The sequence below is a fragment of the Bos indicus x Bos taurus genome, chromosome 15, assembly GCF_003369695.1.
Source record: "Bos indicus x Bos taurus breed Angus x Brahman F1 hybrid chromosome 15, Bos_hybrid_MaternalHap_v2.0, whole genome shotgun sequence".
NCBI classification, from domain to species: domain Eukaryota; kingdom Metazoa; phylum Chordata; class Mammalia; order Artiodactyla; family Bovidae; genus Bos; species Bos indicus x Bos taurus.
In genome coordinates, this window is record NC_040090.1 from 58,010,438 (window position 1) to 58,028,056 (window position 17,619).

Below are 17,619 nucleotides of genomic sequence, written 5' to 3' on the forward strand. Positions count from 1 at the left end.
CCCTGTTGAAGAAATCTGTATTTAGCCTGGATCCAGAAGATATCCTTCCATGTTTTTTTTTTTTTTCTAAAAGCTTTCATTTTCCCTTTTTCATTTAGAATTATAATTTATCTGTCTGATGTGAGGTAGGGATTTAATTTTTTTTTTTTTCAAATAAGGATATCCAGTCAACTTAGCATCACTGAAAAAGGTCATCCTTGCCCCCATGACATGAAGGTCACCTTTATCATAAATGAGGTGACTGAATATGTGTGGGGGTCTGATTCTAGACTATGCCATGTTCAAACAGTCTAGTTCTCTATCATTTCACCTGTAGAACACTATCTTTATTATTACAGTTTTAGGTAAGTCTTCAAGATACTTTTAAAGAAACCAATACCAATATCTTTCCAAACCAGGAAATCTGTGCCCCCTCCCTTGTCCCAGGTAGATCATGCTGGTGCTAAGTCATCCTTCCAGTTAGTTGGGTGGGAAGAGGAAAAGGAATAGGGAGAGAGTAGAAAAATGTGTTATAAAAGTTTCATCTTCAGACTAATGAGATTGGAGCAAGTTGTCATGTGTTATTCATGGTAAGAAGGACCCAAAGATGTATGAAATTTCACAGAATGATGGAAAGAGCTTGGGAATAAGAGTGAGAATTCCTGAATTCTAGGCTCAGTCATGTCATTCACAAATTGTGTGACCTTGAACAGCCTGGTTCCTCTGTCTGGATCCCTTTTCCTTCAGTAAAAGAAGAGGATGGAACTAGATGTCTTCCATTGTCCCTTCTATCTCCGAGAGTCTCCAAGAGAAAGAGAAATTGGTGTAGGAAATGCCTCTCCAGTCTATAAAGGTGTTTTCTATTAGAGCAACAGAACTTTCTATCCTTATTTATCCTCATGCAATATCTATTCAAAGATATGAACTCTGGGCTTCCCAGGTTGCACTCAGTTCAGTTTAGTTCAGTCACTCAGTCATGTCCGACTCTTTGTGATCCCATGAATCGCAGCACGCCAGGCCTCCCTGTCCATCACCAACTCCCGGAGTTCACTCAAAGAATTCACCTGCCAAGCAGGGGACCTGGGTTCAATCCCTGGGTCAGGAAGATCCTCTGGAAGAAGACATGACAATCCACTCCAGTATTCTTACCTGGAGAATTCCATGGACAGAGGAGCCTGGCAGGCTACAGTCCATAGGATTACAAAGAGTTGGACACGACTGAAGTGACCTAGCACATATAAACTGTGCTAGGCTGGATGTCTCCTCTGTATTCATCATGGTCTTGTTCATGTCTTCCTCTGAGCTGGTCTCAAAAGGGACAGGTGTGGTTTTGGTGTGAGACAGACATGGGTTCAAATCCTGATTGTGCAACTTACTTGCTGTTTGACTTTGGAATAATCACTCCTCAACGTCCAGCCTCGGTTCCTTCGTATGTAAAATGGAGGTTAAGAACATTCCCCTCCTTATGTGCTTTTGCTGCCCTAGAGTATTTTCACAAGGACAAGCACTTTTTACAAACTGCATAGTGTGGCTACAGTTCTAAACTCACTGTCAGATGTCTCATCACCTCTGACCTGTCCAGTTACTTACTTGCTTCCCATCCCCACCTGCCACAGTCCAGCCAATAAAGGTATCAACCAATTAATCATTTACCTGGAGTCAACCCAAGGTAACACACACCTGCTCAGAGATTACCTGGGGTTTATTTTCAGTCTGAGTTCCCAAATGCTTCAATCCTGGGGAATGTGGTTGTGAGGGTTTTTGAGGTCAGAGGAGAAGGGCAGCAGGAAGAGCTAACATGGGATCAGAAGAAGTGACTACGTTCGTGGAGTATTTAGTCCAGGCCTGAACGCAGGGCAAACACTGCGTAGTGATACCTGCTGGTATTTCTATTATTGTTACACCTGTTCAGTTAAAGGACAGCACAGGTGTTCTTGGTGAAAGACACCTATGATTCTGCCCCTTAGGTGGGACACAGTTAGGGTGGCATTACCTCTTCCCATGATGAGAATAACTACAGGATTCCACCTCCCCAGGGGAATTCAGCTTTTGGTTCAAACAAAACCACTGCAGGTTATTTCTTTGGCAGGCAGTGGAGAGAGAGTGAGAACAGACGGGTAAGTCGAGAAGCTGTCTTTGTCCTCCACCCAGTGGCTCCTAGGGAATGTTTTCCTTCCCTTTAGAAAACAGGAGTCTCCTGTAACCAGACTCTGAACTGTCATAAGCCCCTGTGGCCAGAGAACAGGTCTCAGGTCACCAGCCCCTTAGCTTCCACTGGTCGAAAGAGGACCTACTTTATCTTCCCCACTCCAACCCTGTGCCCTGCAGAGGCTGCTGCCTGCTGCTTCATGATGGCTGTGTACTAGAATCGCCCCCCACACTTCATCAGATGTCACAGAGAGGTCTTGCCTTCTCTTGTGTCTCCCCTTCTGTGTGGCTGGAGTGGCGCAGGCCGGGCACACAGGCCCTCAGCAGGATGTAAGAGCAGATCTGTGCATTGCATGCGGCTCCCAGCATATTTGTTTGATCCGTGTCCAGGTTCGCTTAGACATCTGCTTCTAAGCTGACAGCTGAACATAAAAGCCGTCCCAAGTGGCTGTTTTCAGGTCTTCAGTGCTGGTGAGCCACAGTTGGGAAAGCTTTTCCTTCCCTGTGCCCCTAAGTGAATTATCACATGTTATCAAGTCAGAGCTTCGGGGTGGCCCGGCTCTGCCGCTCCTCCTCTGATGATCCATCAGCCACCGAGTGGGTGATTAAGATATCCTCTGCCCGGGAGTGTGCATCAATCTGCCGCTCAGCTGTCCTTTCCAAGGGGCATGGCGGAGGGTGCCAGGCATTTCTGATCCCTGAATATTTGTGCCACACACTCTGTACCTTGGATCCACCAAGGGATCCTGAGTCTGATCACCAATCCCACCTCCAGCCTGTACTCACTTCCTCCCAGCCATTGCCCCTGTATCAGAGCCATTCAAGGGCCTACTCCCGATGCCAGCCCTCCCAGTGCACTGGATGCCTGGTCCATGCCACAACGCCCAGAGACGGGCACTCTAGCCCCTCCTTGCCCCTCTGTAACCAGGTCATCCCTGCTGCCCTCAGCCCCAGGCCGCGTAGAGGATTAGATTGCACATGAATAAGCAATATTCACTTGGCTCTGAAAGCCTAGAGTAAATCCCTTGAGCTGCTGTACAGGAGCAGGGCAATATTTCCCATCTCCTCCCCCTCCGTGGCCTCCTCCGGCTCCTATTCCATTTGAAAGCCCCCCACTCTTTCTTTTTTTCTGGTATGTACTTGCAGGTAGGTAACTATATTAGAACACCACCATCAAAACACAACATTCAGAGCAGAAAAACAGATCCCTGGGAGCAGTCGCTCAATTAACAATGAGGAGAGGTGCAGGAGGAGAGCACCCTCCATCTGGCCTCTCACTCGGCCGGCCAGGAGGAAGAAGGCAGTCAGCCCTTCGTTGGTCCCCAGCCCCATTTGTGGAAGGAAAAACCTCCCAGAGGCTTCAGGGGAGCCACCCACTTTGTGAAGAGCCAGTCCTTCAGAAAGAGTTAGAGAGTCAAGGCACCCCTGTGATAGGACGTCTTAGTCAGCTCAGGCTGCTGTAACAAAATCCCATAGTCTGGGTGCCTTAAACAACAGACATTAATTTCTCACAGTTCTGGAGGCTGGAAAGTCCAAGAGCAAGGTGTGGACAGTTTGGGTTTCTGCTGAAGGCCCTCTTCCTGGCTTGCAGACAGCTAGCGATCTTGCTGGGTGCTGTCGCGATCCTTCTCTGCTGCTTGTGCATGGACAGAGTAGGGTAATTCCACTTTTTAATTTTTTCTGTTTTTAGGAAACTCCATACTGTTTTCCATAGTGGCTACACCAATTTACAATCCCACCAATAGTGCACAAGGGTTCTCTTCTGGGAAGACATCCTTGCCAACACTTGTTATGTGTTGTATTTTTTATAATAGCCATTCTGACAGATGTGAATTGGTATCTCAGTGTGGTTTTGATTTACATTTGCAGATAATTTGTAATGTTAAACTTTTTTTCAGATGCCTATTGGTCATCTGTATGTCGTTTTTGGAAAACTTTCTACTCGGGTCCTCTGACAATGTTTTAAACAGATTATTTGGTTTTTCGATGTTGGGTTGTATGGGTTCTTTGTATATTTTGGATATTAACCCCTTATCAAGTGTATTGTTTGCAAATATCTTTTCCCATTTAGCAGGCTGTTTTTCATTTTGTTGACAGCTTCCACTACTGTGCAAAAGCCTTTTGGTTTGACATAATCCCATTTGTTTCTTTTGTTTTCCTCGCCTAAGAAGACAAATTAGGGGAAAAAAAAAAAAAAAAAACAGCTAAAATCACTGTCAATGAGCATATTGCTTGTGTTTTCTTCTAGAATTTTTATGTTTTCAAGTCTTACATTTACGTTTTTATTCCATTTTGAGTTTATTTTTATATATGTTATGAGAAAGCAATCCAGTTTGACTCTTTTGCATGTAGCTGCCCAGTTTTCCCAGCACTATTTACTGAAGAGCCTGTCTTTTCATAGTAACTCTTCATAATGTTTCTCAGAGATAGCTTTTCCTTTCCTGGCAACTTTCACTGTAGTTGACAGCTCCGCCATCTCCCCTCCCCATAATGTGATCTTCCTGCCTCTAATCTGTGTCCTCACACCCCATTCTGTCCAGGGCATCCAGACTAATCTTTTTAAAGCACCATTCCCATTATATTATCCTGTTTCAAAAACTGATGGTGGTTTCTGTTTCCCGTGGACCCACATGGCATCCCAGCCTCATCCTCTGCTTCTCTTACAGATGCCTGCTCCAGCCTGGTTTGTCTTCTCTCTGGCCAGGATGCTTTAAGTGCATTTGTATCACGAAAAACTTCAATTAGATGCCAGACCTAAACTGCCGGAAATGGTAGCCACTAGCCACACATGGCTATTGAACAACTGAAATATGGCAAAAGCCACTGAGAAACTGAATTTTTAATTTGATTTAGATTAAAAGGCAGAAGCATTAGTATAAAATATTTTGACATTAGATACAGCTTTATTGTAAAGTTTAGTAGAAACACATTTCACTTTAACCATCATATTCCATAACATATTATTGCTGTACTGTAGTACATGGGTCAGCAACATGTATCATTTCTAGTATTAAAAACACAACACAAAAGGGGAAGGGATAAATTAGGAGTTTGGGATTAACATGTACAAACTACTACATATAACTTAGATACAGAAGGACTTACTGTATAGCACAGGGAAATACACTCAGTATCTTATAATGGGAAAGAATTTGAAAAAGAACATGTGTATCATATACACATGTTCTTTTTCAAATTATGTATATATATACATAATTTTCTATATACACACACATATGTATATATATATGTATATGTATATCTCCATATACATATAAATAGATATATCTATATATACATATACATATTCTTTTTCATATCCTTTTCCCTTATAGGTTTTTATAAGATATTATACACATACATATGTGTATATAACTGAATCGCTTTGCTGTACACCTGAAACTAACACAATATTGTAGATTAACTATACTTCAATGAAAAATGAAGATACAGATAAACATAAATAAAGAAAAACAATGCTGTCAGAGTCAATGGATGATTTAGTTGGAAGGATTTTGTTTTCTACACACTGATATACCACTGTAATGTGATTTTTTTTAAACTATTTTTTACAGATGGCATGAGTTTCAGTGATTTCTGTTTCTTTTTATCTCATTTAATATACCTCATAAAACACGTAAAATACATACGTGGCTCACAATATATTTCCATTGAATTGTTTAGCAGTAGCTCCGCATGATGATGACAGATGGGCACTTAATGGAAAGGAAAGCAGGAAATAGGAGATGGTAATGGGAGCCTCCATCTTGATCTGGTCCTGCCCGTGGCACCTAGAAACCAGCTTAGGCACAGTGGAGACCTTCAGTAAATGCTGCAGAAGGTGGTAAAGGGTGGTGTGTAGGAGGATAAGCTTGTGAATCCAACTATCCCTGAATTTAAATCCCAGCTCTGACAACTTTATGAATGACTCTGAGCCTCAGTTTTCCCATCTGCTAAACTGGAGTGTTAACATTACTGAATTCAGAGGGTTATGGGGCGATTACATAAGTTATACATACTCTTAGCATGGTACTTACAGATAATGAGTGCTCAATCATTGTTAGCTATTAGGCAATTGGATTTAATGGAATAGAGGCAAGAGGTGTATAAAATTACTTCTGGAGGCCCTTTGATTCCTCTTTTCTCTGACTCCCAGTCACATGGTTGCTCAGAGGACGACCTTCTGACTCACAGAGATGAGGTTCATTGCAGCAATAAAATCAGCTCATAGAGGAGTATTTTTTACCCATAGACTCAGCACAAAATGCATTCTCAAATGCCCATCAACTAACCACAATGACCTGCCCTTGCAAATCCCATGATCAGCTCTGAGCTCCACCTCCAGCCTCTCTGGGATAGGGCGTGGGGGTGGGGTGAAATGGTTCCTGTTTTTATGCAATTACTGAGTTTGTCAAAAAATAATCTTCAGGATGCCTAGTCTTCCTCTTAAAATATACCTCCAGGGTCTCCCAAGGTCAACCAAACCCCATGGTTGGATGTCACCAGAATTATGGCACAAGTGACTCTCCAGAGAAGGACCAAGGGTAGACTCTTCTCCTAATTCCTACCTTGCTCTCTGCCCAACTAAGAGGGTGTGCTGAGTCCTGGCACAAGCCAGGCAGACAGACAAATGTCTTGGAGATCTTTTCTGGGGTCCTGCCAGGCAGGAGGAGAGGAAGCGGTGTTATAGCTTGAGTCACTGGAGCTCAAATTCTCTTCCAGTACTTCTGAGTGGAGAAGAGAAACAAAAGTAATTTCAGACAACACTGGAAGAAACAAGAAAGCAGAAAGCTCTAAGTTCCCTGTAATGTTCTGGGACCCACAACCCAGAAGAGAGCCCAAGAGTCTCGGATTTAGGACCAAAGAGGCAGAGAGTAACTGAGAAAGCAAAACACCACATTTTCACAAATGAATGCACATGGGAGCCTCTAGTTAAAGTAACCACGAAACCTGCAAGGGCTATTAGAGTCCCTCCAGTGTCACAGGGAGCTGTAAAGGCATCTTAAAGGAGAGGAATAGTAGGATCCTCATGGCTGTGACTGACATTTTTTCTAATGAAAGGGAGAAAAGAAGGAGTTTATTAAAAGAATCTCCCATAATCAGAGCTAAGATTAAATAACCAAGCCATGGGAAATATAGAGATGTGATAACAGACCAGATTTCTCCATGTGACAGAATTACTCCACGGAGCAGAGATTACTGACAGCCTAGTCCTACGTGCATTTTTTTCCTTTCTTCCTTAGTGACAGAATCCTGGTTTCATTGGGCAGCCATGGTTACCAGCCAAAAGACTACATTTCCCAGCTATCTTTGCAGTTAGGTTTGGCCATGTGACTAGGTTCAGGCCAATGAGATGTAAGCAGAAGGGTTAGGCCTTCTAAAAAAGGAGGGCCTTTTTCTCCCTTTTGTCCTTCCAACTGCATGGTATTCAAATAAGGTCACTGAAGTTCCTGCACTCTTAATAGAACAGGAGATAACTTGGAGGTTGGAATTTGCTCTGAGGATGGAGAAGCAGAAAGATCAGGGCCTGACCTGGGAGCTCTCAGTTGGTCCTGCACAATCTACTTCTGCACTGCTTTTGCAGAAGAGCAATATATATGTCCATTTTATTTAATTACTATTTTTGTTTAGTTTAGTTTTTGTGTGTGTGTGGCATGGGTGGTGGAGGTTTCAGTTAAATGCAGCAAAATCCAATCTTAACTGTTATACCACAATTAGGGTGTTTCCTATTTACATTATCTTTAAGCAGAGATATCTTCCCTGGTGGCTCAAACGGTAAAGTGTCTGCGGGAGAACCGGGTTCGATCCCTGGGTTGGGAAGATCCTCTGAAGAAGGAAATGGCACCCCACTCCAGTACTCTTGCCTGGAAAATCCCATGGACAGAGGAGCGTGGTAGGCTACAGTCCATGGGGTGGCAAAGAGTAGGACACAACTGAGCTATTTTGCTTTCACTTCTCACTTTAAGCAGAGATGGTCTGACTAGCTTTTTCAGCTCTTCATTGAAAATCCTTGGAAAGTCCTCAGATCAGTCCAACCTGGGTCAGATACCATCCCTGCAACCAAGCAGCTATGGTCATGGGAGCATATTCTGAGAAAACCAGGAGCTGGGGGGAGACAAGATGGGTCCCATGCTGACCTTTGCCCACAGAGGGAGGGCTAGCAGGTCGTAGAGGTAAAGACAGAAATAAGTAGACAATGTCCGCAAGTCTACTATAAGAAGACTTGGGTTTAAATTACCTTAATCTTGGTAATCATACTAAGATAATCATACTAAGTGGAGTAAACGAGTAAGAGGAAGACAAATACTATATGAAATCACTTCTATATGGAATCTAAAATATGACACAAAGGAACTTGTCTATGAAACAGGAACAGATTCATGGACACAGAGAACAGACTCTGGTTGCTAAGGGGGGGAAGGGACTGGGGGAGGGACTGAGTGGGAAGTTGGGGTTCAGTTTAGTTAAGTTCTGTGGCTCAGTCATGTCCGACTCTTTGTGACCCCATGAATCGCAGCACGCCAGGCCTCCCTGATCATCACCAACTCCCGGAGTTCACTCAGACTCACGTCCATCGAGTCATTGATGCCATCCAGCCATCTCATCCTCTGTCGTCCCCTTCTCCTTCTGCCCCCAATCCCTCCCAGCATCAGGGTCTTTACCAATGAGTCAACTCTTCACATGAGGTGGCCAAAGTACTGGAGTTTCAGCTTTAGCATCATTCCCTCCAAAGAAATCCCAGGGCTGATCTCCTTCAGAACGGACTGGTTGGATCTCCTTGCAGTCCAAGGGACTCTCAAGAGTCTTCTCCAACACCACAGCTCAAAAGCATCAATTCTTCGGTGCTCAGCCTTCTTCACAGTCCAACTTTCACATCCATACATGACCACTGGAAAAACCATAGCCTTGACTAGACGGACCTTTGTTGGCAAAGTAATGTCTCTGCTTTCCAATATGCTATCTAGGTTGGTCATAACTTTTCTTCCAAGGAGTAAGTGTCTTTTAATTTCATGGCTGCAGTCACCATCTGCAGTGATTTTGGAGCCCCCCAAAATAAAGTCTGACACTGTTTCCACTGTTTCCCCATCTATTTGCCATGAAGTGATGGGACCAGATGCCATGATCTTCATTTTCTGAATGTTGAGCTTTAAGCCAACTTTTTCACTCTCCACTTTCACTTTCATCAAGAGGCTTTTGAGTTCCTCTTCACTTTCTGCCATAAGGGCGGTGTCATCTGCATATCTGAGGTTATTGATATTTCTCCCAGCAATCTTGATTCCAGCTTGTGCTTCTTCCAGCCTAGCGTTTCTCATGATGTACTCTGCATATAAGTTAAATAAGCAGGGTGACAATATACAGCCTTGATGTACTCCTTTTCCTATTTGGAACCAGTCTGTTGTTCCATGTCCAGTTCTAACTGTTGCTTCCTGACCTGCATATAGGTTTCTCAAGAGGCAGGTCAGGTGGTCTGCTATTCCCATCTCTTTCAGAATTTTCCACAGTTTATTGTGATCCACACAGTCAAAGGCTTTGGCATAGTCAATAAAGCAGAAATAGATGCTTTTCTGGAACTCTCTTGCTTTTTCGATGATCCAGCAGATGTTGGCAATTTGATCTCTGGTTCCTCTGCCTTTTCTAAAACCAGCTTGAAAAGATGTAAACTTTTATATGTAGAATGGATAAACAACACGGTCCTACTGTATAGCACAGAGAACTATATTCAATATCCTAAGGTAATCTATAATGGAAAAGAACGTAAAAAAAGAATGTATATATATATACACACACATAACTGAATCACTTTACTGTATAGCAGAAATTAACAGAATATTGTAAGTCAATTATACTGCAACAACAACAACAAAGAATCCTGTAGGGTATTTATGTAATATCCCCATTTTACAGAAGCAAAATTGACACTGAGGGAGATTAAGTCACTTCCCAATGACACCTAACCAGGGAGTATCGGAGCTAAATTTCGAGTCAGGGTGCAATTTTTGTTGCATTAACTTTTTGTCAAGCTCAATTCATTATTGAGCTTCCCTTATTATAGAGAAAACTGAATTAGAGGTGACATATCTCCTCTCCCATCCCTACCTCCACCCCATAAAAAAGACACAGCTCTGTAGTCATGACACTTGGAATCGAACTTGGAATCGGCAGGGAGGGAGCAGACAGCAGTGGGACAATACTTTGGCCACTTGATGTGAAGAGCCAACTCACTGGAAAAGACCTGATGATAGGAAATACTGAGGGCAGGAGGAGAAGGGGTAACAGAGGATGAGATGGTTGGATGGCATCATCGACTCAATGGACATGAGTCTGAGCAAACTCCAGGAGATTACTGAAGGACAGGGAAGCCCAGCGTGCTGTAGTCCACGGGGTCGCAAAGAGTCCAACATGACTAACTGACTGAACAACAAGTTAAATAATGTCTCCAGGAGGAATGGATGCCCACATGTGAAGTTAGGAATAGTCAGAGCTGGCCTGGGGATGCTCCAGTAGAGTCAGTCCAGAGAATCTTTGAACCCGGCAGCAGAGCTGTGAGAGCAACAATATCTTTATTGGAACTTTTAAAAAGAGCTTTTGATTAGCCTGAAACATTAGTGTGACTTATTTTCTCAACTCTGGTAAATATTTAATTATCAAAAATAATAGTGTCTTTTTTTTTTTTTTTTTACCTTTTTGAATCTAAATCACAGTGAGAATTTTATTAAAGCTGTCTTGGCAGTGAATGGCATCCTAGCGTGACATCTTTTAACTGACATCCCTATAATTAGAAGGAATTGTCTTTTCATACCACACATTTGAACTGGCTAATTACTCAATGAATATTTAGCTTCTTACATAGGCAAATATTTTGTGAAGAGGGGAACTTTCCTGAATAAGCATTCAACCCAGAAAACTTTCCAGGAGCCAGCTATATGACCTAGTCTATCCGAGGTCTTCACCACCGCTCTCTACCCCAACTGTTCACCACCTGCCTCCACCATCTGAGACTCACACACACTCATGGACACACACCCACCCACCCACACACATGCATACCATGTTCTGGCACTTCTATGAAAAACCAAGGGGGCCTTTAATTTTTGTTTGGATTTCTACATTTTTCTTTCTTAATAAAAAATTTCTTAAAATATTTCAACCACTCAAAAAAAATTAAGGAATAATATGATAAGCACCCTTATGCATACATCCCAGTGTCATAAATAAAACATGACCAATAAGGCTGGATGCCCTTGTACTGCCTCCCATTCCTGCCCACCCTCCCTCTCATTCCCTATTTCCAGGCTCTTGAGTTTGGCCATCTTTGAATTTGGTGTCTGTATTCCTATGCATTATTCATAAACAGTACCTGGCTTGGTTCTGCATAGCTTACAGCTTTTATAAGTGGTATCACAGTGGATATACTCTTCTGCAGTATGCTTCCTTAGCTCTGTGATGTTTCAGAGAATCATCCATGTTGATACATGTAACTCCACTTCATTCACTTTTACTGCTGAGAAGAACTCCATTGAATGAGTACTTCACAACTTACTCAACTTATTCATTTCATTGTCCTGTTGTTAGAAATTTTGGTTGCTCCATCTTTTGTGTTTTTGTTTGCCTGTTTTTCTATTACAAACAATAGCGCTATGATGTCTCTGGTACATGTCTCTTTATGCACCTGTATGTTTCTCTACAGCATATGCCTACAGTACAGTTGCCCAACTGTAGGGCGATGTATCTTTAACTTTACTAAATACTTCCAAACATTTGTATTTCAATGGCAACAGATAAGCCACTCAAGAAAAGCTAATGTTTTTAACCCACCTTATGTTTTTTGGCCAAAACGACGGTGTCAGCATTCCTTTCCAATACTCTCCTGTGTCTCTGGTAACTTTCCAGAAACCTCTTTTGTGTTCCTTTCTCAAAGAGTGCTGGTGTCAGTGAGCCGTCAATCAAAGGCCCAAAGCCAGGTCCCAATGAGAAGGCTAAGAAGTCTTACCCGCTTCATGTTCAAGCGGGTCACTTTTGAGCTCTCGAAGATGTGCAGCAGGCAGGGGGCCGTGATAAGCAACTCAGCCTGACACCCACCACCATCAGGAGTACAGAAGATCAGCGACACGTACCTCGGCTTCCCCGGGGCCTCAGCAGGGGCTGTGAGTCCTCAAGTAGCTCAAAAATAGCTCCAGGGGAGGAATATATTGCTTCTACTCTCCTAAGGAGAGTCAAAAAGTCTTTAAGGACGTACCTTGTCTGGGGCTTTGTTGTGGTAGGGGGATCTCAGAGGGTCACAAGTCCTCCAGATCAGAGGAACAAGTGACTCTCTTCTGAAGGATGGACAAGCACTGTGGGGACGGGAGTAGAAGAGAGATGGAGGGAGCACAGGGCAGCCTGCTCCCCCAGGAATCACCTTCTGTACTAAGCTGCTGGGTCAGTCCATCCCTAAACCCTGAAGCATGGGGAAAGGGGCTTGTGTCTGGAGAACTGACCTCTGGTCTTATCAAGGGCTGACGGTCCCAGGCATCCAGGAGGCACTCAGCAGCATCACCACCAGCCCCATCCAGGGGTTCCCTTCCTCCCAGGTCGGCCAGCCCCCTCTGGGAGGCCAACTTCCTCCCCGCTCAAGCACACGGCCAGGTCCAAGTTCACCAGGGCTTTGGGGAGCTGACTGCCAACCTTTAAGGAGCCTGCTCTCTCTGCAACCTTTCAGGCCAAGAGGGAAACTCCCAGAGTGAGCTGCGCCTGACCCCAGGGGCCTGCCACATTAGGTCTCCTGGTGGCTCCGCAGCCCTGAGACCCACGCTCCACCTCTGCTTATCACATCAACCGCCCCCACCCCCAATCTCTCATAGGACCTAGTCTCTCATCCTGCAGCTGGGGTGGGGGAGTGGTTTCTTTCTTTCTTTTTTTTTTTTTTAATGTATTCTTTGGCTATGCTGGGTCTTCATTGCTGCAGGGGGCTTTTCTCTAGTTGCAGCTAGTGGGGGCTACTCTCCAGTTGCCGTGTGTGGGCTTCTCGTTGTGGTGGATTCTCTAGCTGCGGAGCATGGGCTCTGGGCACTACGGCTTCCGTAGTTGCTGCTCCGCAGCCCTAGCGCACAGGCTCAGTAGTTGCGGCACATGGGCTTAGTTGCTCCTTGACATGTAGGATCTTCATGGATCTGCACTGGCAGGCAGACTTTCTACCACTGAGCCACCAGGGAAGCCCTCAGGGCTGGTTTCTTTATGGACCTGGTGGTCTCAGGATTGGCTGCCTCTTCGCAAACCTGGAGATACCGAGTCACAGCCCTCAGTAACTAAGTACTTCCCCTGCGCTGAACTTCCTCCCCTCCCACTGAGGTAAGAACTAGCCTTTCTGAGGGACCCGGTGAAGCTCAAAACAGAAGCAGCCCAAGCCGCCAGCCAGTAGCAGGGCTGGAATTTGCCATCAGAGACTCATCCACAGAGACAGGAAAGTTCCAAGATGTTGGGAGCCGAACCCCAGGGGGACCGGGGGGCCCTTATCTCTGCCCCCTGCCTGTGCAGCACCCCCACCCCCACTCAGCTCCGCAACAATGCCTGAACTAATTTCATCCAATTCTACTTTAAAAAAGAAAACCCGGGAAATAATTACTTTAGTCAGACATTATTTACTTAAGTAATTCTTTACTCAAACGTCTTTAGGCTTTATTTTACTAATACTACATAATTACGTAATTGTGCAATTAGGAAGAAATTAAATGACAAATGTTTGCTGAGAACAAACGGAAAAAAAATAGATCCTTTATTTCCCCGAGTGGTCTCAGCTCAGTACATTACATCTTCTTCCCCTCCTACCAGCTCTCCCCTAGTCTTCCTGTCCCAAGCCTCCCCCAGTGGGGATCAAGCAGGTGGGGTACCTGGACACGTAGCAGCAGATGTGGGCACTCTGAGCTGAAGGCGAAAAGCAGATGCCTTCTAGAACTAACCTGTGTGTCTCCCTGTACAGCCTGACCTCCCTCCCAGGTTTGGGGGCAGGAGTCAAGCCTCCTCTGGGAGATCCATGCCTTCATCCCAAGGCAGCCTGAGAAAAGCAAGCACAGCTGGGCCTACAGATTATCCTCCTGTAAGCAAAGTCCAATTTAGCTCACGCTGCAGGCTCCTGGGGCACCCCACTTCTCAGGCTGAAGAAGAGGGGTGAAGAGTCCCCTAGGAGGAGAGGGAGATGGGAACACATCTGCTTTGCCACCTTCATGGGTACCCACCATGTCTGCTTGGTACTCTACCCAAGGAAGAGGCACAGCAAGCACCCCAGGACTGAGTAGCTCACAGGGGGACCCATTCCCTTGGACCACCGCTCCTCCTCCCTCCTTTCCTGCTGCAACCCCAGCAACTGTGAAAGCCAGTGGAGCTTCCTGTGGCTGAAACTCCAATCAATCAACCACCCACCCAGTGCCTGGCAAGTGTGCCTTTTGTTCAAGTTCTGAGGGGGACACGAAAGACCAGCCAGGCCACCGCTATGCTCATTAATACGTCAGCTGTTTGGAACTTGGCATGTAAAGCAGTGTTATTCACAGTAGAAAGTTTCCTAATCCAGCCTCCGCCCTGCCCACACACACACACAAAATCAGTTAAGTGTCCCCAGCATCCTGTACCAAGAAGGAGGAGTTTGAGCCATGGACTCGGGTTGTGGAGGTTCACATCTGTCTCCAGCACTTTTAGGCTGTGCCCCTGAACAAGTCACTCATCTTGTCCGGCCTCTGTTTGCTCATCAGTAAAATGGGAATGGTACACACCCTACCAGATTGCTGGGAGGATGAAATGAATTGGTAGCCATAAGGCATTCAGAACAGCACCAAGGGCTAATAAGCAGGAACTATAGAAGCCAACCCAGAGAAGAAGGGCTGTGGGAAAGTGCCCCTTCCACCCCCACCAGCTCTGAGCTGATGAGGACTCAGGAGGTGGGGCAAGACCAGCAGGGCAGGAGGCTGGGAAAAAGTTGGAAAGGGACTCTGGTCCCCAGGGGCACTGCCATGGTGCCCTGTGGGAGGGACTTCCTGCTGACGGAATGCTCCAGAGAAACTAGGAAAGAGCACAGGGCCCCGCTGACATCCTTGAAGGAAACACTTTCCGAGTTGATCCTTCTTTTTTTCCCATCAACACAGGGGATCAAGGGATTAAAGTGACTTCCTTCAATGTCTCTATTCGTTTGTTTCACATAAAACAGACAAAGACCAAGTCTAAGAACTAACAATGGGCCTTTGGGTGTTCACCAAGGGGATGAAACCCTGTTTCTGGCCATCTCAGATGGAACAGAGGTGGGGGAGGGGGTGCCTGATGGGCCGGCACACCCTGAGCCCTGTGGCAGCAGGGGAAGGAGGGGCTGCGGGCTTTGCTCTTCCCACTCCCTAGTCTTCTCTGGGGGAGAAAGAGCAACCCCCTGCAGAGTTTGAATCCCATCACAGCAGCTTGCTATCTGAGTGACCCTGGGCATGTTGTGTGACCTCTCTGAGCCTCAGTTTCTTCTTTTATAAATCAGGTCTTATAAAATGATTAAACAATCTTTCATGAGATTGACAAAAGGATTCCATGAAATAATGCACTGAGCTCAGGGCCCTGGCGCATCAAAGAACCTAACACATGGCCAGCCATGTGTTATTATCCTTCATTATTATCGTTCATTATTATCGTTATTATTTCATGGTGCCATGACTAGTCCTGCCGCCGTAGATCAGATCTTAGAGGGGTGTCAGGAGACGGTGCCTTGGAAAGGGGTGGGTTCCAGGCCACTGCACATAGCCATGAGGTCTTCAGAGGAAAATGGAGGGGGCAACAAGGAAGAGACAGGAGTAAAGAAAATTCTAACAGTTGCGGAAGATGGGGCAGTTCAGAACCAGGGTTGCTGTCCCCATGCGGTTGCCCAGATATGAGAGACCAACTGGGACCTCTCTGCAGAAGGCAAGCTTCCACCCAATAGGGAGGAAATTCTACCCTCTTCTTTCCAGCATCCTCCATGTGCTGTGCTTAGTCGCTCAATCATGTCCAACTCTTTGCAACTCTATAGACTGTGGCCTGCCAGGCTCCTCTGTCCATGGGATCCTCCAGGCAAGAATACTAGAGGGGCTTGCCATGTCCTTCTCCAGGGGATCTTCCCAACCCAGGGATGGAACCCAGGTATCCTGCATTGCAGGCAGATTCTTTACCAGCTGAGCCACCAGAGAAGCCCAGCATCCTCCATAAAGCTTATTTCCAGGAGCTCCTTTGTGGTCTCGGGGTAAGAGCCACTTGTTCTTACAGAAGGCTAGCCTCAGAAAACTGCATTTTTAAAGATTTTCTGGTATTGACCTTTGGCAAACCGCCTGCCCACGGCTCATCTCCCTTGTCTGTCCTCTTGGCTCCAGTTCATGGGGCTCAGCCTGGGCGTGTTCTGCTAACCAGGGCTCCTGCTGTGGCCACGATCCCACCCTGCATTTGCTGGACAGCTGGGTTTAGTGTCCTCTGTCTGCTTTCGCAGCCCCTGATGCCAGCCCGGCCCCTATGCTGCCTTTGCTGCTGCCCCTCACGGCCCCAGCCACCTCCTAGCCGAGGCAGGTGTCCCCACCTCACTCTATGTTGTCCTTTTTCCCAAGCAGCTACAAGGTCAAGCAGCAAAGAAGCCAAGGAAGCCAGAGGGAGATCAGCCACACCCCTAGTCTCTGGGTCCAATTTCAAGTTTAATTCAATGCAATGGATATTTATAGAGCATCTAACACCAGAAGGCTCAGAACCTGTGAGTGAGTGTGTGTGTGTGTGTTGAGGGATTCTCTGAGGGGATAGATGGAGACTTACCTTTGTTGGTTCAACTCGTATCTTTCAAAAAATGAAATTCAGGACTCCTTTGAATGTTCTGTAGAACGCACTGCAGCCAGCCAATACTGACCGATAGATGAACTGAGTTTTTGAATCCCAGGGCTTTCTCCCAAGTTGGGTCCCCAGGGTCAGGAGGAAACCCTACTCCAGCAGACTCCAGCTGCTCCAAATATCTCCACTAAGCCTTGGCTTTGCCTCCTGTGGCTCACTGGCTGAGAGCTGGTAGTAATCAGGATAAGTCTGCAATTAACAAGGTCTCCCTCCTGGTCTAACCTTAAGAAGGACAGAGACAGTCAGCGCGCAGCCTGCCCTCACCGCCTCCGCAGTGCTGTTTGTTAGCCTCACAGATTATTATTAGAGACGCTGCAAAGCTAATCACCTCCCTGGTGGACACCCCGCCTCGCTGCCCCCAGCTCCTGCTCCTACATCGTCTGTGTTTGACCTGACATCCCTGGGCTCCCAGGCTGCCTGCTGGCAGCTCCCAGGGAGGAGCAGAGGTGAGCCCACCTGGGCAGGACTGCAGGATCATCTCCTCCAGGAGGATGACTTTTGCCCGGAGCCCCCAAGGACCAGGGCTGGGGACATAGAGGGGTGGGGAGGAAAGGGAAAAGAGGAAGGAGAGGGAGGAGGGATTTTGGAGAAGTGCTGTAAGCTGGAAATGCCTTGGCACTTATTCATCTCTGGTTAAGCCCTTGT